This window comes from Salmo trutta, chromosome 9, assembly GCF_901001165.1.
Source record: "Salmo trutta chromosome 9, fSalTru1.1, whole genome shotgun sequence".
NCBI classification, from domain to species: Eukaryota; Metazoa; Chordata; class Actinopteri; order Salmoniformes; family Salmonidae; genus Salmo; species Salmo trutta.
Genome location: NC_042965.1, coordinates 35,489,412 through 35,511,496, shown reverse-complemented (window position 1 = coordinate 35,511,496; position 22,085 = coordinate 35,489,412). Strand labels below are relative to the sequence as shown.

General features: G+C 42.9%; 1 pseudogene; it reads left to right on the top strand.

Annotated features, from left to right (window-relative positions):
• The first annotated feature begins 8,336 nt into the window (after positions 1–8,336).
• Positions 8,337–21,516, top strand: LOC115199660 (importin-11-like; annotated as a pseudogene).
• The last annotated feature ends 569 nt before the right edge of the window (positions 21,517–22,085 follow it).

Genomic DNA, 22,085 nt, shown 5'->3' with positions numbered 1-22,085 from the left:
ATCTATAATTCTTAAAATAATTTATGTTTTTTGTGAAAGTTTATCGTGAGTAATTTAGTAAATTCACCGGAATTTTTCAGTGGGTATGCTAGTTCTGAACATCACATGCTAATGTAAAAAGCTGCTTTTTGATATAAATATGAACTTGATTGAACAAAACATGCATGTATTGTATAGCATAATGTCCTAGGAGTGTCATCTGATGAAGATCATCAAAGGTTAGTGCTGCATTTAGCTGTGGTTTTGGTTTTTGTGACATATATGCTTGCTTGAAAAATGGCTGTGTGATTATTTTTGGGAGGGTACTCTCCTGACATAATCTAATGTTTGACTTTCGTTGTAAAGCCTTTTTGAAATCGGACAATGTGGATAGATAAAGGAGAGTCTTGTCTTTAAAATGGTGTAAAATAGTCATATGTTTGAAAAAATGAAGTTTTTGCATTTTTTAGGTATTTGTAATTCGCGCCACGCAATACCATTGGATATTGGTGAGGCGTTCCGCTAGCGGAACGTCTGTCCCTATTAAGAAATGTTTTCAAATGTATTAAAAATAAAAAACAGATACCTTATTCTAAGTGTAAGTATTCAGACCCTTTGCAATGAGTCTCGAAATAGAGCTCAGGTGCATCCTGTTTCCATTGAAAGATGCTTGAGATGTTTCTACTCAATGGGAGTCTACCTGAGGTAAATTCAATTGATTGGACATGATTTGGAAAGGCACACACCTGTTTATATAAGGTCCCATAGTTGACAATGCATGTCCGAGCAAAAATCAGGCCATGAGGTTGAAGGAATTGTCTGTAGAGATCCGAGACAGGATTGTGTCGAGGCACAGATCTGGGAATGTCTGCAGCATTGAATGTTCCCAAGAACACAGTGGCCTCCAACATTCTTAAATGGAAGACGTTTGGAACCACCAAGACTCCTCCTTGAGCTGGTCGCCCGGCAAAACTGAGCAATTGGTAGAGACGGGCCTTGGTAAGGGAGATGACCAAGTTTCCGATGGTCACTCTGACAGAGGTCCAGAGTTCCTCTGTGGAGATGGGAGAACCTTCCAGAAGGACAACCATCTCTGCAGCACTCCACCAATCAGGCCTTTATGGTAGTGGCCAGACGGAAGCCACTCCTCAGTAAAAGGTGCATGACAGCCCTCTTGGAGTTTGCCAAATGGCACCTAAAGGACTCTCAGACCATGAGATAAGATTCTCTGGTCTGATGAAACCAAGATTGAACTCTTTGGCCTGAATGCCAAGAGTCACGTCTGGAGGAAACCTAGCACCATCCCTACAGTGAAGCATGGGGGTGGCAGCATCATGCTGTGGGAATGTCTTTCAGCTGCAGGGACTGGGAGATTAGTCAGGATCAAGGGAAAGACGAACGGAGCAAAGTACAGAAAACCTGCTCCAGAGCGTTCAGGACGTCAGACTGGGGCGAAGGTTCACCTTCCAACAAGACAGTGACCAGAGCCCGGACTTGAACCTGACCAAACTTCTCTGGAGAGATCTGAAAATAGCTATGCAGCAACGATGCCAGATCTTGAGAGGATCTGCAGAGAAGAATGGGAGAAACTCCCCAAACACAGGTGTGCCAAGCTTGTAGCATCATACTCAAGAGGACGTGAGGCTGTAATCGCTGCCAAAGGTTCTTCAACAAAGTACTGAGTAAAGGATCTGAATACTTATTTAAATGTTTTTTTAGATTTGCCAAAAATTCTAAAAACCTGTTTTTTGCTTTGTTATTATGGGATATTGTGTGTAGATTGATGAGGAAAAAAAACTATTTAATACATTTTAGAATAAGGCTGTAACGTAACAAAATTTTAGAAAAGTAATGTGGTCAGAATACTTTTCCGAATGCACTGTAGCACTGTAGCTAGCTTGCTATGTGGTTGTGCCATTTTCATGTCCATGTTGTCTGTATTGACAACTCACCTAGCTACCTGTAGGAAATGTAGCTAGCTGGCTACATGCCTAGCAAGATACGAGTCTGCGGGCAAGTTTGCCAACGTAAGTTAGCAAGGTATCGCTAACTAGGTAGGTAGCTACACTGAACAGAAATATTAACGCGTCATGTAAATTGTTGGACCCATGTTTAATGAGCTGAAATAAAAGATCCCAGAACTTTATTTCTTTCAAATTTTGTGCACACATTTATTTACATCCCTGTTAGTGAGCATTTCTCCTTTGCTAAGATAATCAAGAAGCTGATTAAACGGCATGATCAACAGGTGCACCTTGTGCTGGGGACACTAAAAGGCCACTCAAAAATGTGCAGTTTTGTCACACAACACAATGCAACATATGTCTCAAGTTTTGAGGGAGTGTGCGATTGGCATGCTGACTGCAGGAATGTCCACCAGAGCTGTTGCCAGAGCGAATGCTCATTTATCTACCATAAGCCGCCTCTACTTCGTTTTTAAGAATTTGTCAGTACGTCCAATCGGCCACACAACCACAGACGATGTGTAACCACGCCAGCCCAGGACCTCCACATCTGGCTTCTTCACCTGCTGGATCGTCTGAGACCAGCCACCTGGACAGCTGATGAAACTGTGGGTTTGCAAAACCGAAAAAATTCTGCATAAACTGTTTGAAATCGTCTCAGGGAACCTCATTTGCGTGAGATTTCGTCCTCACCAGGGTCTTAACCTGACTGCAGTTCGGTGTCATAACCAACTTCAGTGGGCAAATGCTCACCTTCAATGGCTACTGGCACAATGGAGAAGTGTGCTCTTCACGGATTAAACCCAGTTTCAACTACCAGGCAGATGGCAGACAGCATGTATGGTGTTGTGTTGGCGAGCGGTTTGCAGATATCAACGTTGTGAACAGAGTGCCCCATGGTGGCGGTGGAGTTATGATATGGGCAGGCATAAGCTACGGGCAGTGAACACAATTGCATTTTATCGATGGCAATTTGAATGCACAGAGATACTGTACCGTGACGAGATCCTGAGGCCCATTGTTGTGCCATTCATCCACTGCCATCACCTCATGTTTCAGCATTATAATACACAGGCCCATGTTCTGGAAGCTGAACATGTCCTAGTTCTTCCATGGCCTGCATACTCACCAGAAATGTCACCCGTTGAGCATGTTTAGGATGCTCTGGATCGACGTGTTCCAGTTCCCACCAATATCAAGAAACTTCGCACATCCATTGAAGATGAGTGGGACAATATTCAACAAGCTGCAATCAACAGCCTGATCAACTCTATGTGAAGGAGATGTGCCATGCTACATGAGGCAAATGGTCACACCAAGTACTGACTGGTTTTCTGATCCACACCCCTACCTTTTTTTAGGTATCTGTGACCAACAGATGCATACAGTGCCTTGCAAAAGTATTCATCCCCCTTGTTGTTTTTCCTATTTTGTTGCATTACAACCTGTAATTTAAATGGATTTTTATTTGGATTTCATGTAATGGACATACACAAAATATTCCATATTGTTGAAGTGAAATTAAAAAAAACTACTTGTTTAAATAAAAATACAACTGAAAAGTGGTGTGTGCGTATGTATTCACCCCCTTTGCTAAGAAGCCCCTAAATAAGATCTGGAGCAACCAATTACGTTCAGAAGTCACATAATTAGTTAGATTGCACACAGGTGGACTTTATTTAAGTGTCACATAATCTGTCACATGATCTGTGTATATATACCTGTTCTGAAAGGCCCTAGAGTCTGCAACACCACTAAGCAAGGGGCACCACCAAGCAAGCAGCACCATGAAGACCAAGGAGCTCTCCAAGCAGGGCAGGGACAAAGTTGTGGAGAAGTACAGATCAGGGTTAAGTTATAAAAAAATATCAGAAACTTTGAACATCCCATTTAGCAACATTAAATCCATAATTAAAAAATTGAAAGAATATGGCACCACAACAAACCTGCCAAGAGAGGGCCGCCCACCAAAACTCACGGACCAGGCAAGGAGGGCATTAATCAGAGAGGCAACAAAGAGACCAAAGATAGCTGCAAAGCGCCACAGCGGAGATTGGAATATTTGTCCATAGGACCACTTTAAGCCGTACATTCCACAGAGCTGGGCTTTATAGATGAGCGGCCAGAAAAAAAGCCATTGTTTAAAGAAATAAATAAGCAAACATGTTTGGTGTTCGCCAAAAGGCATGTGGAAGACTCCCCAAACATATGTAAGAAGATACTCTGGTCAGATGAGACTAAAATTGAGCGTTTTGGCCATCAAGGAAAATGCTATGTCTGGCGCCAACCAAACACCTCTCATCACCCCGCGAATACCATCCCCACAGTGAAGCATGGTGGTGGCAGCATCATGCTGTGGGGATGTTTTTCATCGGCAGGGACTGGGAAACTGGTCAGAATTGAAGGAATGATGGATGGCGCTAAATACATGGAAATTCTTGAGGGAAACCGGTTTGTCTTCCAGAGATTCGAGACTGGGGACAATGACCCTAAGCAGGACAATGACCATAAGCATACTGCTAAAGCAACACTCGAGTGGTTTATGGGGAAACATTTAAATGTCTTGAAATGGCCTAGTCAAAGCCCACACCTCAATCCAATTGAGAATCTGTGGTATGACTTAAAGATTGCTGTAGACCAGTGGAACCCATCCAACTTGAAGGAGCTGGAGCAGTTTTGCCTTGAAGAATGGGCAGAAAGCCAGTGGCTAGTTGTACCAAGCTTATAGAGACATGGTGGCTCTACAAAGTTATGCACGCTCAAGTTTTCTGTTTTTTTTGTTGTTGTCTTATTTCTTGTTTGTTTCACAATAAAACATATTTTGCATCTTGAAAGTGGTAGGCATGTTGTGTAAATCAAATGATACAAACCCCCCAAAAATAATATTTAATTCCAGGTTGTAAGGCAACAAAATAGGAAAAATGCCAAGGGGGTGAATACTTTCGCAAGCCACTATATCTATATTCCCAGTCATGTGAAATCCATAGATTGGGGCCTAATTTATTTATTTCAATTGACTGATTTCCTGTAATGTACTGTAACTCAGGAAAATCTATATTTTTGTTCAGTGCAGCTAGATGTCTTTGACAGTTTTGCAGAATAGCAAAAAATATCCCCCATTGTAGCTTACGTTAGCACTATTTTGATTCTAGTAAGAATTCACAGCAATGGAACTATTTAGCTGGCAATTAGAATTTCCCTTGAGACTTGATGCAGCCAAATCATTGTTTTAATTTTAAACGACAACTACGAAGACGACTAGTCATACATATCCATCTTATGTATTAGTGTAGCCTGCTAACTGTGACAGGAATCTTGCTAATCGTGATGATACTCCAAGCAATGTGATTTTAATCAAGTATTTTTGCTTTTCGGACGTTGCACACGGACCACTTTTTATTGATATTCTAATCAATATTGTCTCCAGAGCACTTTGCAACCACACTCTTCCCATTAGAAACAAACAAAATATCACCCACTGATGAAAGGATGTACCAGAAGTACAGTTGCGGCCAAGTATGTTGGCACCCTTGCATTTTTCTTAAATTATTCTGCATTTCTTTGGTCATCAACCTTGCAGAACCAATTTTATTTTTGTAAACTTGAGTTTACAATTTTTATTGAGAAAATAAAGACAAATGGCATCGACAAAATTATTGGCACCTCGGAGCTAGTACTTGGTTGCTTCTTGTAGCCATCAGCTTGCTGAACCTTTCTACTGACAATTTGGCCCACTTTTCAGTAGGGTCCGAGAGTGAAATACTTACTTACACTATAGTCTCTAACATGTTGGCTCAGCATTCCCGAACAGTCCCATTACAAGTCAGAATGTTGAACAAACTTAATTTCAACTTTACCTGTTGTCCTCTGATTTTCTCCCTATGTCAGAGGTAATCTGAGACAAAATATACACAGGGAAGCATTATGAGAATCTTATTTGTCATGATCTGAGAGTCCTTTAGGTGCCCTTTGGCAAGCTCCAAGCGGGCTGTCATGTGCCTTTTACTGAGGAGTGGCTTCAGTATGCTGGTCGCACGTGACAAACACTTGCACAATAGAGAGACATAGTAATGTTGTCTTTTTGTTGGCATTAACTCCGCCATGGTTCGTTGGACAAAGCCTATGGGGGAAATAAATGGCGTTTTTGGATAAACACCAAAAATAAGGTCTGTGGTAAACACAGGCTTAGGAGATCTTATATGTTTTGTTCTATGAGATAATCTTCATCAGCTAACGTCACTTATTCTGAATTTTGAAGTATTTATGTAAAGGTCATATTAACGGACTGATATTATCTCATAGAACAAAATGTATAAGCTCTCCTAAGCCTACTGTCAAAAGGACCAACAGCATGGACAAGCGTTAAAGTGTAAATCTCTAATTGTATTCAACGTTCTGGTTTGTAGGGACTCTTTCTTTCAGACTAAAGAGCCATGGGGTAACCATGGTAACAGTCTGTTCAGGCAAACTTTTCAGCAGCAAGCTGCTCTAATTCTTCAATATTTGACGGGTGCCCTACATCAACTGCTGTTTTCAGATGAGTTTTATACCATGGCTATAATTTAACAGGAGTAGCTAGAAAGTATACTAGATAGCAACAGTAGTTGCCTTGGTAACCAGACAAACAGACATGCTAGTTTATCTAGCCAAACCAGCAGGCCATAGCATACTATTATGAAAATCTAATTCAACGCCAATAATGTTTTTAAATTTGACTTTTGCTTTCAAAAGCAGCTCAAACATAGAACATGTAAGAATTAACTATATTCATTGAATTCTACCGTGCAAATATACAGTGCATTATAAGGAAATAATGCACACTCTAGAATTCCCTTCAAGCCAATCAGAAACGAGTAATTAACAAAGTCATGTTATAAATATGGTAAATTCCATTTGCTTCTTCCAGCCATTCTTATAAGCCGTCCACCCTCAGCAGTCTCCTGTGCTTTGGGGTTGTCTTCCTGCTGGAAGATCCACAACCTTCAATGGAGACCCAGGTTCTGGACACTGGGTTGACCATTGGACTACAAAACACCTGCTAATCTTCTGATTTTATCATGCCTTGCGCACGTTTAAGGCTCCCAGTTTCAAAGGCAGCAAAGCAACCTCACAGCATTATCAAACCTTCCCCATCTTTGATTGTAGTGAGGGTGTTCTTTTAATTGAATGGTCCTCTGTAAACCCAGCACTGATCTGTGAGAAATGGCCATAGTCTGATCGATGTCCTATCATATGCACTGACTCAAAGACCAGTCTCCCAGTTGTGACATTTCACTGTGAAATACAAAGAAACAGATTAATAGACAGGTCTGTGAAAAGCTGCAGAACTCTGTGCTATTCCCAATCTCATTGAGCATTTATGACACTATCTTTATCAAAATAAAAACATTTCTAAAATTATTAATTTGCTACAAGCACATTTCCTCTGATCCTTGTTTCCATGTTTCCTCTCCTTAACTCCTCTTATCACTTCCCTCTGACTTTGAGTAGGAAATGAGTGAAGGCTAGGAAAAGAGGACATAAGGAGTCGAGGAAAAGCTATTGAGATTCAGCCCTGGTTAGGTTGAAACGTGTTGCACTATACTGCTGTATGCGTTGCCAAAAGGGCTGATCTTTCATTACTTTGTATCGAGTGAGTTTAGAAAATATTTTTTGCATCTAAAACCAAAGGCTACTCTGTTAGGTATACACATAACGTAGGCTGCATGCATTCTCTCTTTTGGCATTTTGGATTGTAGTTTCTTCATGCCTCTAGATGGCAGTCTATCACAGTAATTTCCTTACTGAACCGACCTACTCCGACACACTAAGCTCTGTCTGTTCTTGTAGCTTTAGGGCCTTTTGTGTGTTAATTTAACAGTTTCAAAAAATTCTACAAACCAAATCCTGGATTGCCCCTTTACTTTATCTTGTAGTTAACTGTATTTTAATATTTCATCATTAGGCCTACTTGATGTGACAAAACAATTCGTTTCACTTGTTTTGGTCTTTTAACCAAGTCTTCTGGGATGCATACGTTATAAAGTGGATAATAAAAGTACACTTTTCACAAAACAGTCAGTTATTTCAATACAGTTTGAGAAATAATTTAAAGTCACACAGTTACAGACAGAGAGCTGTATAGCCTATTTCATCAGGGAGTAGGCTAAATTGAATCAATGTTTATTTTGTCGCGTACACGGTTTAGTAGATGTGTGCCCCTGGCTATCCATAAATTTGAAGAAAAAAAACAAGACAATGGTGCTGTCTGGTTTACTTAATATAAGGATTGTGAAATTATTTATAGTAGATGTTATAGCGGGTGCAGCGAAATACTTGTTAATAGCACCGAACAGTGCAGTAAAATGTCAAACAAGTACAAGTACACAAATAATCAGAAACAAGAAATCAAGAATGGCAGAACGAATCCAGGTAACAACCCAAATAATTCTGAGTATCATTGTTAGTTCTTCTGAGCATCATTGTTTGTTCTTCTGAGTATCATTGTTAGTTCTTCTGAGTATCATTGTTAGTTCTTCTGAGTATCATTGTTAGTTCTTCTGAGCATCATTGTTAGTTCTTCTGAGCATCATTGTTAGTTCTGAGTATCATTGTTAGTTCTTCTGAGCATCATTGTTAGTTCTGAGTATCATTGTTAGTTCTTCTGAGTATCATTGTTAGTTCTTCTGAGCATCATTGTTAGTTCTTCTGAGTATCATTGTTAGTTCTTCTGAGTATCATTGTTAGTTCTTCTGAGCATCATTGTTAGTTCTTCTGAGCATCATTGTTAGTTCTGAGTATCATTGTTAGTTCTTCTGAGTATCATTGTTAGTTCTTCTGAGCATCATTGTTAGTCCTTCTGAGTGTCATTGTTAGTTCTTCTGAGTATCATTGTTAGTTCTTCTGAGCATCATTGTTAGTTCTTCTGAGCATCATTGTTAGTTCTTCTGAGTGTCATTGTTAGTTCTTCTGAGTATCATTGTTAGTTCTTCTGAGTATCATTGTTAGTTCTTCTGAGTATCATTGGACGCAGCTTAGATTTTCTGACTCCGTCTCCCTTTGAAATGTAGAAGACAGGCAGCTTTAGAACTGTGAGGTGGGAGTTGTGACTGTAGGATAGAATGGTTTCCTCTCTCAGAGTTGCAGAGAGAAGCAGCTGCTTTTGTTGTCAGGAGGACTGCCTGCATGGGGACCAGGTGTGCTGCTCTGTGCTCTGCTTTGTGAGGCTGTGCCTGCCTGCGTCATTGGGACCGACATGCCAGGGATTTTACTGACTGTGTGATCTGTTATGAAACGAGTGAGAGAGAGGGGGATCAGGCTGGAGGACAGATATGATGAAGGGAAAAGGGGGGAGATGTGAGAAAAGATGGAGGGAGGGGGGTGTAAGCACCATGGATCAAATCCTCGAGCTGGTAATGTGGAAAAATCTGCAGTGGTAGAAAAAGTACCCAACTGTCATACTTGAGTAAAAATAAAGGTACCTTAATAGAAAATGACTCAAGTAAAAGGGAAAGTCAGCCAGTAAAATACTACTTGAGTTAAAGTGTAAAAGTATTTGGTTTTAAATATACTTAAGTATCAAAAGTAAATGTAATTGCTAAAATATATGTAAATATCAAAAGTATAAGTATAAATAATTTCACATTCCTTATATTAAGTAAACCAGACAGCACCATTGTCTTGTTTTTTTTTCTTCAAATTTATGGATAGCCAGGGGCACACACCAAAACTCAGACAAACAAAGCATTTATGTTTACTAATTCCACCAGATCAGAAGTAGTAGGGATGACCAGGGATGTTCTGTTGATAAATGTGTGAATTGGACCATTTTCCTGCCTGCTAAGCATTCAAAATGTAACAAGTCATTTTGAGTGTCAGAGAAAATGTATTCAGTAAAAATTACATTATTTTCTTTAGCAATGTAGTGAAGTAAAAGTTGTCCTTGAGCATGGTAGTTAACCCCCAAAAACAACTGCTCCCCGATTCCCGATGGCGTGGACATCGATCAAGGCAGGCCCCTGCACCTATCAGCTTCAGAGGGGTTGGGTTAAATGCGGAAGATACATTTCGGTTGAATACATTCAGTTGTGCAGGTGACTAGGTATCCCCTTTCCTCTTTGTCTTCTTGTGTAATGTCTACCTTCTACTGATTAACCGTTTCCATATTCCTCCCTTAATTAATAATGTGATGTGAAGGAGAGGTGCTCCCACTATCATAGCTGCTCCTCTGCAGGCTTCAGTAGACCAGTATCCTGACTGGTAGCCTGGGTCAGGGCCTGTAAGACCACTGAGCTGGCGATCTCTATACTTGGGAGACACCTGGCCAGGTATGGATATGGAGAGCCACCAGTCAAGATACTGGTCTACTGAAGCCTGCGGAGGAGCAGCTATGATAGTGGGAGGCCCTACCTGGCTCCCCCCACCCACACACACACACACACACACACACACACACACACACACACATAGGCAAACAAAGACGAAACCTTGAAGAGTTCCTCAAGTTAAGATTGATCTCCAAATGAATACATGATGGAGATTAGAATACAGGCTAGAGACATTTTTAGGAAAACAATGTTTGGCTCGCTCGAGAAAGTTTTGGGTAAAGTTACGCAGACAATTATTTGAAAAGTAATTCCTTCTGTGTGCCCAACATGCTTCTCTTATGCTTTTGGATCATCTCAATTTATGCAAATCTGTGGCGATATGATATCATATGCAGCTGGTTTCTCAAATGTCAGAGAAGGCTGCATATCCATAACAACAGGAGCAGACGCAGCAGTGGGGATCTGCTGATGTGGTTTCCATCAAAATATCTGCAGGCAGTTTTAAAGAGGGAGGGAGGGACAGAGAGGGAGGGATGGAGTAAGATAGGGAGGGAGGGTGGTTGAGAGGGAGTGGGAGTGGGTGGGGGGAAAGGGAGATGGAGAAAGAGAGGTAGAGAGTGAGGTAGAGGTCTTCTCATTTTGAAATGGACACGGGGCTTTGTCCCGGACCTTACCCAAATGCAGCTGCCCCCACGGATCAGAGGGAAACCAGACCCGGTCAGGTCCATACCCGGTCTGATCCGAGTGAGGGAAGCAGCAGAAACGCTATGTCATTAACTGAGCTGTTAATGTTCGAGCCAAGGGAGAGAGGAACGAAGGAGCTCTAGCAGCAGCAGGTGTGTGTGCGTGTGCTTGTGCACGCACGGTCGATCACGCTTATGAGATGCAGGGAGAGAGAAAAGGCAACAATCAAGCAGACTCGCACTAGTTACTAACTTCCAGCTGACAAAATGAGGTTATTTGTCTCCCAATCTGATTACACAGTACCTGTTTTGCCTGCATCAAACCGAGTCCAGAAGCTAGCTAGCCAGGTAGGCTAATTGAGGCTACATAGGCTGCGCTTTCCCCCTCCTACACAATTAGCAGCCTACCTGTTGGCTCTTGGTGGTTGTAGCCTATCCTTTTCATTTCAGATGTACTATCCTCACTGATGCTCAGCTGGAAACTACTAGACTGTAATTATCATGTTATCACATTGGATTAGACCCTGTCATAAATGACAGACCATTAGATGACACACAATGCCCCAGTCTAGCCCTGCTTGTTGTGTCACTGTCGGAGCCATCGTGTGTGTGTGTGTGTGTAATACTCCACGGGGCTGTAAAGTGATCTAATCTGTCCCATCTGTCCTCATTCAGTAAGTGTACTGTAGATAGTCTTTGTTGATCTCTATCCATCAGCTATCCAACACTTTGTTACTGTAGATCAGTGGTCACCAACCGGTCGATCTTGATCAACTTGTCAATCTCCAAGGCATTTCTAGTCGATCGCCAAACATTTCTGTAAAAAACACAACAATAAGGCCTTGTGTTCCTATTTTTTTGTATTTGTCTCGGGCTGTTGGTGGTAGGTGCAGCCAATTCAGCTGCCCTGCACGCCGGGTAGGCAAACTGTTACCATTTCATATGTACAAACTCTGCTTCCTGGTGGGCCTGTAGAGGAAATCAAGTGTACTACAGGCCTACCGCTGGGCAATCAGATTGCTCAGATGACCGAGTCTGCAGTAATTTAGCAGGCATAAAATAAAGCTACGGCAAAATTGATACTGTGAGATTTCAAAATGTTTAAAACCACGACTAGAGAGAGACTGTCAACGAATACAGGAAATAGCTTCTGTTTTTATGAGTGACTTCATGTTTAAGTTCTTACTCAGATCTGTCAACTTTGTTTTCAACTGTCACGTCCTGACCAGTGAAAAGGGTAATCTGCCATAGTAGAATGGTCAGGGCGTGGCAGGGGGGTTGTTTTGTGTGTTTTGGGGTTTGTTTGAGTCTAGGGGAATTTGTTCTAGTTTTCTATTTCTATGTTTTGTTTTCCATGTTTGGCCGAGTATGCTTTCCAATCAGAGGCAGGTGTCTTTCGTTGTCTCTGATTGGAAGCCATACTTAGGCAGCCTGTTTTCCTTTGGGTTTCGTGGGTGGTTATTTTCTGTTTAGTTTGTTAGTATACCTGACAGAACTGTTTGGCTGTCGTTTGTTTTTTCTTTGTGAAGTGCTTTCATTAAAAGTAAAAGATGAGCACTCTACATGCTGCGCCTTGGTCTCTTCAATATGAATCCTGTGACATCAACACTTTTATAAACCATAAAATGTGCGTTCTTCCTATTTCCACTCATCGCTACAACAAGCAGTGCAGCAGTAATGAATGTGTAGGAAATTGTATCTATAGACTTGCGTTGTTGTTATCACCATCTTAAATAAGCATGCCCCACTCAAAAAAAATTGAACTAGGAATAGATATAGTCCTTGGTTCACTCAAGACCTGTCTGCCCTTGACCAGCACAAAAACATCCTGTGGCGTTCTGCATTAGCATCGAATAGCCCCCGTGATATGCAACTTTTCAGGGAAGTTAGGAACTAATGTACACAGGCAGTTAGAAAAGCTAAGGCTAGCTTTTTCAAACAGAAATTTGCATCCTGTAGTACTAACTCAAAAAAGTTCTGGGACACTGTAAAGTCCATGGAGAATAAGAGCACCTCCTCCCAGCTGCCCACTGCTCTGAGGCTAGGAAACACTGTTACCACCGATAAATCCACTATAATTGAGAATTTCAATAAGCATTTCTCTATGGCTGGCCATGCTTTCCACCTGGCTAACCCTACCCCGGTCAACTGCCCGGCACCCTCCACAGCAACCCGCCAAAGCCCCCACCATTTCTCCTTCACCCAAATCCAGATAGCTGATGATCTGAAAGAGCTGCAAAATCTGGACCCATACAAATCAGCCGGGCTAGACAATCTGTACCCTCTCTTTCCAAAATTATCTGCCGAAATTGTTGCAACCCCTATTACTAGCCTGTTCAACCTCTCTTTCATATCGTCTGAAATTCCCAAAGATTGTAAAGCTGCCGCGGTCATCCCCCTCTTCCAAGGGGGTGACACTCTAGACCCAAACTGCTACAGACCTATATCCATCCTACCCTGTCTTTCTAAGATCTTCGAAAGCCAAATTAACAAACAGATTACCGACCATTTCGAATCCGACCGTACCTTCTCCGCTATGCAATCTGGTTTCAGAGCTGATAATGGGTGCACCTCAGCCACGCTCAAGGTCCTAAACGACATCATAACCGCCATCGATAAGAGATTACTGTGCAGCCGTATTCATCGACCTGGCCAAGGCTTTCGACTCTGTCAATCACCACATTCTTATTGGCAGACTCGACAGCCTTGGTTTCTGAAATGATTGCCTCGCCTGGTTTAACAACTACTTCTCTGATAGAGTTCAGTGTATCAAATCGGAAGGCCTGTTGTCCGGACCTCTGGCAGTCTCTATGGGTGTGCCACAGGGTTCAATTCTCGGGCCAACTCTCTTCTCTGTATACATCAATGATGTTGCTCTTGCTGCTGGTGATTCTCTGATCCACCTCTACGCAGACGACACCATTCTGTATACTTCTGGCCCCTCTTTGGACACTGTGTTAACTAACTCCAGACAAGCTTCAATGCCATACAACTCTCCTTCCGTGGCCTCCAACTGCTCTTAAACGCAAGTAAAACTAAATGCATGCTATTCAATCGATCATTGCCCGCACCTGCCCGCCCATCCTGCATCACTACTCTGGACGGCTCTGACTTAGAATACGTGGACAACTACAAATACCTGGGTGTCTGGTAAGACTGTAAACTCTCCTTCCAGACTCACATTAAGCATCTCCAATCCAAAATTAAATCTAGTATCGGCTTCCTATATCACAACAAAGCATCCTTCACTCATGCTGCCAAACATACCCTCATAAGACTGACCATCCTTCCGATCCTCAACTTCGGTGATGTCATCTATATAAAAAATAAAAATACAAATTATTAGCGGCTTGGGTCTTTTTTAATATCAAGGAATATTTCACTTTATCTGTTCATAGGAGTAATTTGTGCATGAGACAGAAATAATCCGGTGCGACTCGAGTTTCGCCATCAACTGGAAGATGGTGTCCCTTTTTGGTTTGGTCAGAGTCAGTGGAGGAAAGGGAGAGCGGAGGGATGTTGAGAGATGGACCCTCAGTCTGCTGCTCTCTCCCTCTGCTGATATTGACCATCAGATGCAGGCACCATCAGCTCAGTAAAATAAAAAGCAAATTATTTAAATGTATGCTCACTCAGCTGTGACTCACAAGTAATACAACAATGGATCTATTACTGGTGTTATCATATAGCCTACCTCAAATGTTGAAATATAATTAAACAAATATCCTAAACAACAATGCATTGGTAGGTAAATTCAAGCAAAACCAGTATGCAGTGATAGTGTATTGGGCCTATAGCTTACTGAACAAACCTCAGTGATACAGAACTGTTTTTAATTGGTTAATGTTGCATGGGCTTACATTTTTTAAGTCATGTTAATAAAAAATCAGAGCGGCATGCATTTTGACTCAGAAAGTGATCTTGACTCAGAAAAGGTTGGTGACCACTGCTGTAGATAGTCTTTGTTGATCTCTATCCATCAGCTATCCAACACCTTGTTACTGTAGGTGGCTGTTAGGACTCCAGCCAACCCACTGAGGCTGGGAGACGCACTGCCAGACTCAGCTTATACAACCACACAATTTGAGTCTGCTCCAAGCCTGGAACTCCAGCCACCTTCATGAGTCTCTGCTCTATTGAGACAATTCAGGACTGAGTTGAGAACAGATAACTTTGTTGAATTCTGCCCCCTTCTCACCCATGTGGTTCAAACTTTTCAAAGCAGCTTCACCCATCATTCCTCCTGCTGAGAGGACTGGGCGTGTGTAGGTGTGTGTGTGGGTTGTTGATCTGTGTACAGTGGAGCGTGGCAGCACTGCTGTGATTATCTCCATCTGGCTAAATGCCCACTCCAGACTACCAGCTCCCAGCATGCCCCTCTCATGCACCCCCACCTCGGCCCTGCTGGCAGGTGCTATTACATGTTTATTAATGAGCACAACGTTGTCTCTCCTCTATCTTTCTCTCTCTCTCTCTTTCTATTTTTCTCTCACTCTATCTTTGTCTCCCTTTTTTTCTATCGCTCTCTCCCTCTGTTGTAATCCCCCCCTCCTGTTGTAATCCTTCTAGGACAGCTAGAGTGTGACAGCTAGACAGCTAGCCAGTGTGCCATCATCCTGGGAGTGGCTTTATTAATATACACTGCATAGTAAGGATGGGAATTGCCAGGGACTGATACGATATTATGACCATAAATGAGGGACTTCACCATACGATATTATCACCATACAGAGGGACCTCATCATACCATATTATGACCATACTGAGGGACCTCACCATATGATATTATCACCATACTGAGGGACCTCACCATATGATATTATCACCATACTGAGGGACCTCATCATACCATATTATGACCATACTGAGGGACCTCACCATACGATATTATCACCATACTGAGGGACCTCACCATATGATATTATCACCATACTGAGGGACCTCACCATACCATATTATCACCATACTGAGGGACCACACCGTACCATATTATCACCATAATGAGGGACCTAACCATACGATATTATGACCATACTGAGGGACCTCACCATATGATATTATCACCATACTGAGGGACCTCACCATACCATATTATCACCATACTGAGGGACCACACCGTACCATATTATCACCATAATGAGGGACCTAACCATACGATATTATGACCATACTGAGGGACCTCACCATATGATATTATCACCATACTGAGGGACCTCAACATACCATATTATTACCATACTGAGGGACCTCACCATACGATATTATTACCATACTGAGGGACCTCAAAATACTGAGGGACCACACCATACCATATTATCACCATACTGCCTATATAATATGTATTGAATTGCCAGGGACCTCACAATACAATATTATAACGATACGATGTGTATTTCGATTCTCACGATTCTATAGTAAATGTTTTGCTATTTGATACTGTGATTTGTATTGCGATTCGATGTTCCAAACATCTACAGTATCGCTCCCCATATATCTGCTGCAGAGGGACAAGAGAGAACCATGAGAAAATGACTTCTGATCAGTCATGGAGGTAATAATGCTGAAAACAAATTGTCTCCCTATTTTAAAATAAGATGGAGAACAAGCTATGAAGGAAAATACTGGCGTTTTTGTGTAAGTACAGAAAACTAGCTCAAAAATAATATTGTGATATATAATTTATACGATATATCGTCAAAGATAATATCCCAGTATGTAACTGTATCGATACCCCCCCAGATAGCTATAAGACTCATTAGATATCTATAAGCAACAGGACAGAAATGCAAAATGTAGCAGAGGACCAGTTGGAGCCATTAACACAGTGATTTAATGGTGATTCTTTCTACACATGTAGTTATCTTAATGCTGTCTTGTGATTATTGTCAACAACCTCATGCTGGATGTGAACGTCTGATGGCTGACTGTGCTCTACTTCAAAAACGGCATCGACAGGTACTGGAGGAGAGTCGCACCACAGTATCTCCTCTCTTCTACCTCCCTCTCTTCTTCTCTTGTATCTTTCGGTTCTCATTTTCCTTTTTTCTCTCATCTTCATTCTACGATTGGTCAAATCTCTTCCAACACCGTTTATACCTCTCCCATCATTATGAATCCGTTTTTTTTAATAGCAAGTTCTGCATATCGATTGGACTCGGCTGTATGAGTTTTGTATGCTTACATTGCTTTTCATTAGCACTATATTCTTTGGTCCACATAGTGTAGACCATACTCGTAGTGTTGTACATATTACTCAACCTATGGGATGGTGTTCTCCATTCACCTATGGGATTGTCCTAGGAGTAGCCCGATGTTTCGTGTTTACCCAGAGGTCCAAAGTACAGAGACTTTCATTAAAGGGATAGGGTGAGATGGGGTAAGATTATGGCATCAAGCCCTTTTTCTACTTAGCCAGTGTCAGATGAACTTATGGATACCATATGACGAAAGTTGAAAGTCATTTCGTGAGCCAATGCTAACTCGTGTTATCCCAATGACCGGAATTCTACCGCTACAGCTAGCATGCTAGCTTCAACCTTCAACTTCCTCTGCACTACATTAATTCCCTGTTTCTCCTTCCTCTGCCCTGCATTAATACCCTGTTTCTCCTTCCTCTGCACTACATGAATTCCCTTGATCTCCCTCCTCTGCCCTGCATTAATTCCCTTGATCTCCCTCCTCTGCCCTGCATTAATACCCTGTTTCTCCTTCCTCTGCCCTGCATTAATACCCTGTTTCTCCTTCCTCTGCCCTGCATTAATACCCTGTTTCTCCTTCCTCTGCCCTGCATTAATACCCTGTTTCTCCTTCCTCTGCCCTGCATTAATTCCCCCTTTCTCCTTCCTCTGCCCTGCATTAATTCCCCCTTTCTCCTTCCTCTGCCCTGCATTAATTCCCCCTTTCTCCTTCCTCTGCCCTGCATTAATTCCCCCTTTCTCCTTCCTCTGCCCTGCATTAATTCCCCCTTTCTCCTTCCTCTGCCCTGCATTAATTCCCCCTTTCTCCTTCCTCTGCCCTGCATTAATTCCCCCTTTCTCCTTCCTCTGCCCTGCATTAATTCCCCCTTTCTCCTTCCTCTGCCCTGCATTAATTCCCCCTTTCTCCTTCCTCTGCCCTGCATTAATTCCCCCTTTCTCCTTCCTCTGCCCTGCATTAATACCCTGTTTCTCCTTCCTCTGCCCTGCATTAATTCCCTGTTTCTCCTTCCTCTGCCCTGCATTAATTCCCCCTTTCTCCTTCCTCTGCCCTATATTAATTCCCTGTTTCTCCTCCCTCTTCTTAACTTTCTTGCCGTTCTCCCTCTCTCCATAGTTATCTCTCTCTGTCCTGTCCTTTGCTCTCTCTGTTCTGTCTTCTGTCTCTAGTGTTGAAGGAGATAGGGGATTTCACCACTCTCTCTCTCGCTCTCTCTCTCGCTCTCTCTCTCTCGTTTAAGGAGACAGGGCATTACACTACTCCCTTCTCTCTATCCCTTCATAGTTCTTTCTTCATCTTGTCATCCTCTCACTTTGTTGGAGACAGGATATATCATCTCTCTCTGTCTCAAAGTGTCTCTTTCTGGCTCGATGTGTCTCTCTCTCTGTCTCTATCTGTCTGTCTCTCTCCTCCCTCTTTATTCTCTATCTCTCTCTGTTTCTCTCTCTCTCTCTCTCTTTGTCTGTCTCTCTCCTCCCTCTTTATTCTCTATCTCTCTCTGTCTCTCTCTCTCTCTCTCTCTCTCTCTCTGTCTCTCTCTCTCCTCCCTCTTTATTCTCTATCTCTCTCTGTCTCTCTCTGTCTCTCTCTCTCTCTTTCTCTCTCTCTCTCTCTCTGTCGGTCTCTCTCCTCCCTCTTTATTCTCTCTCTCTGTCTCTCTCTCTCTCTGTCTGTCTCTCTCCTCCCTCTCTCCGTGTCTGTCTCTCTCTGTTTCTTTCTCAGTCTCTCTCTGTCTGTCTCTCTTTTCTCCCTCTACCCCCCCCTCTCTCTCTTTCTCACTCTCTTTCTGGCAAGTGTAAACAGTAGGTTTATACATAGACAGAGCTGTACCTATCTGCCATGTTCATATCAGCCCTCTATATTAAAGCCTGCGCAGTGGCTCTATCGCTGGCTTTTTGGGGAAATCGGTTGATAATGTCTTTCCTCTCAAATGGAAGGGAGTGGAAATGTAATAATAATAATAATAATAATAATAAACGCCTCACTCCACAAGCAGATGGTGATATTTGACAGTGTGCCTCTACTCTCTCTTCCTCCTAGCATATTCCCCGGCCTCAGAGAATTACATCAAAGTGGGGAGAGTTTTTGTTAACAGAAATTAAGATATTGTGCAACAGTTATCTGATTCAAAATGAATCTTGTGTATTGAAAAGAAAGATGTTTGCATTGATGTTTGGCATTGTATTGTAACATTCCCTGTTGTAACCTAGATCTCTCTCTCTCTCTCTGTGTCTGTCTGTCTTCAGTACACTGTCAGAAGAGCAGGTGGCTTCTACAAACTTTAACGAGCCTGTCAACCAGGTCAGCCATTTGTTATTCACATCACCTCAAGTTCTGTTTGCTTGAGCTGTCAGCCAATGACTGGTCCCTTCAGAGCATCATTCCAAAGACCACCACTAAGTGGAACACTCTGCCTCTGAGTAGGGTCCATACTTATAGAGCCCACTAGGGACACCTCTCCACTAGTAACATATGGCTGTGTCCATATGGAGAGTAACAGCCATTCCAGACTCATATGCCTGACCTGTCTCATCCGCTGTCTGTCATCTCTCTGGAGAGGAGGTTGACTCTGTCAGAAATCTGCTGGGGTCCAACAGGGTGTTCGTGTTGTACAGTATTATCCTCTCCAAAGGCTGTATTGTTTAACCTTACCCTTTGATAATCACCACCAAATGAGAGAGGACACATCACTGAGAGAGAGGGGCACATCACAAAAGAGAAGGGACACATCACGAGAGAGAGAAGGGACACATTACGAGAGGGGATACATCACGAGAGAGAGAGGGGACACATCATGAGAGAGTGGACATGGCACGAGAGAGAGAGAGGGGACACATCACGAGAGAGAGTGGACATGGCACGAGAGAGAGAGAGGGGACACATCACGAGAGAGAGAGAGGGGACACGGCACGAAAGCGAGAGGGGACACGGCACGAGAGCGAGAGGGGGGACACGGCACGAGAGAGAGAGGGGACACATCACGAGAGAGAGAGGGGACACATCACGAGAGAGAGAGAGAGAGAGAGAGGGAACACATCACGAGAGAGAGAGAGGACACGGCATGAGAGAGAGGGGATACATCACGAGAGAGAGGAGACACGGCACGAGAGAGACAGCGGGGACATATCATGAGAGAGGGGACACATCACGAGAGAGAGAGAGAGAGAGAGGGGACACATCACGAGAGAGAGAGGGGACACATGAGAGAGAGGGGACACATCATGAGAGAGAGAGAGAGAGAGAGAGAGAGGGGGGGACACACATCACGAGAGAGAGGGGACACATCATGAGAGAGAAAGAGAGAGAGGGGACACACCATGAGAGAGAGAGAGGGGACACATCACGAGAGAGAGAGGGGACACATCATGAGAGAGAGAGAGAGGGGGGACACACCACAAGAGAGAGGGAGGGGATACATTGTGAGATGACACATTTTGCACACTGGAAAATCCAAAGTGTGCCAGTGAGTTATGCCCGATGAGTGTGTTTGCTAACCAACACCATTGCTCTCCATACACACACGTCTACACAAATATGATTAAACCTTATTGCCATCTGTGCAGTCAGTGCACTGACAGTTCTTTCATTACAGAAGCTTATTGGCCCCATAGAAATGATTTCTATGATTGGCCCATCGTCAGTCTTCCGTTTTCCCATTGGAGGCTGTGACAGTCAACACTGCTGAAGTTAGGCCGACACACATGCTCTAACAGCTGGCTGTGTGTCTCATCAGGAATGTGCAGAGGATCACTGTGGGCTCAGGCTGCCACATCCCCCTACTGATCCTGTGTTCACTCTTTGTTTTCTTATTAGCCTCTTAGGAAATATTCCTATATACTGTGTATTAACAGATAGGTCTACCCCCCCCCCCCCCCCCCTCGGTTAGCGGCCATGTTGCTAATTCTAACACTTGCATTTTCATTTTAGTAATTTAGCAGATGTTCCTAACGAAGCAATTAGGGTGAGGTGCCTTTCTCAAGGGCTCATCAACAGAATTTTCACCTACTTGGCTCTGGGATTCTAACCAGCGTCCTTTTGGTTATTGGCCAAACGCTCTTAACCGCTAGGCTACCTGCTGCCCTTGTGCTGCTGCTAATACTAACCTGCTGTATATGTTTCCTGTGTTAACAGAGAGCCACCCAGGAAGCAGTGCTAATAGCCAAGGTAGCCTGTCTGGACTGTCCACACCAGTGGCCGGAGCTGATCACCATCCTGCTGGAGTCAGTAAAGGATCAGGACAGGCCACAGCAGAACAGGGCTCTGCTCAACTTCTACCACATCACCAAGACCCTCGCTTCCAAACGACTGTTTTAGGGCGTAAGGACATCTGCCTGCCATTAGATCTCCTTCTCTTTTTACATGGACTTCTCTCACCCCACTTAAAAAAAATAAGAATTATCCGAACCTCATTAGCTCCTTCCAAGGCAGCAGCTACTATTCCTTGGTCCCAACCACGATGACCAATTACATACAATAAAACAGTACATAACACAACACGTTATTACACACCACTCTTCCATAACATATCTACAATACAAAATAAATAATAGAGAAAAATAGCGATATTTAAGTGTATGTGTGTAGAGTGCGTGTGTTAGCATGTGTGTGTGTGTGCCAGTCCGCACTGTTCCATAAGGTGTGCTCTCGCACATTGACTAACCGGGCTATCTGCATTGTGTCTCACCACCCACCACTCGCCAATCCCTCTTTACGCTACTGCTTCTCTCTGTTCATCATATATGCATAGTCACTTTAACCATATCTACATGTACATACTACCTCAATCAGCCTGACTAACTGGTGTCTGTATGTAGCCCCACTACTGTATATAGCCTGTCTTTTTACTGTTGTTTTGTTTCTTTACTTACCTATTGTTCACCTAACACCTTTTTTGCACTATTGGTTAGAGCCTGTAAGTAAGCATTTCACAGTAAGGTCTACACCTGTTGTATTCCCGC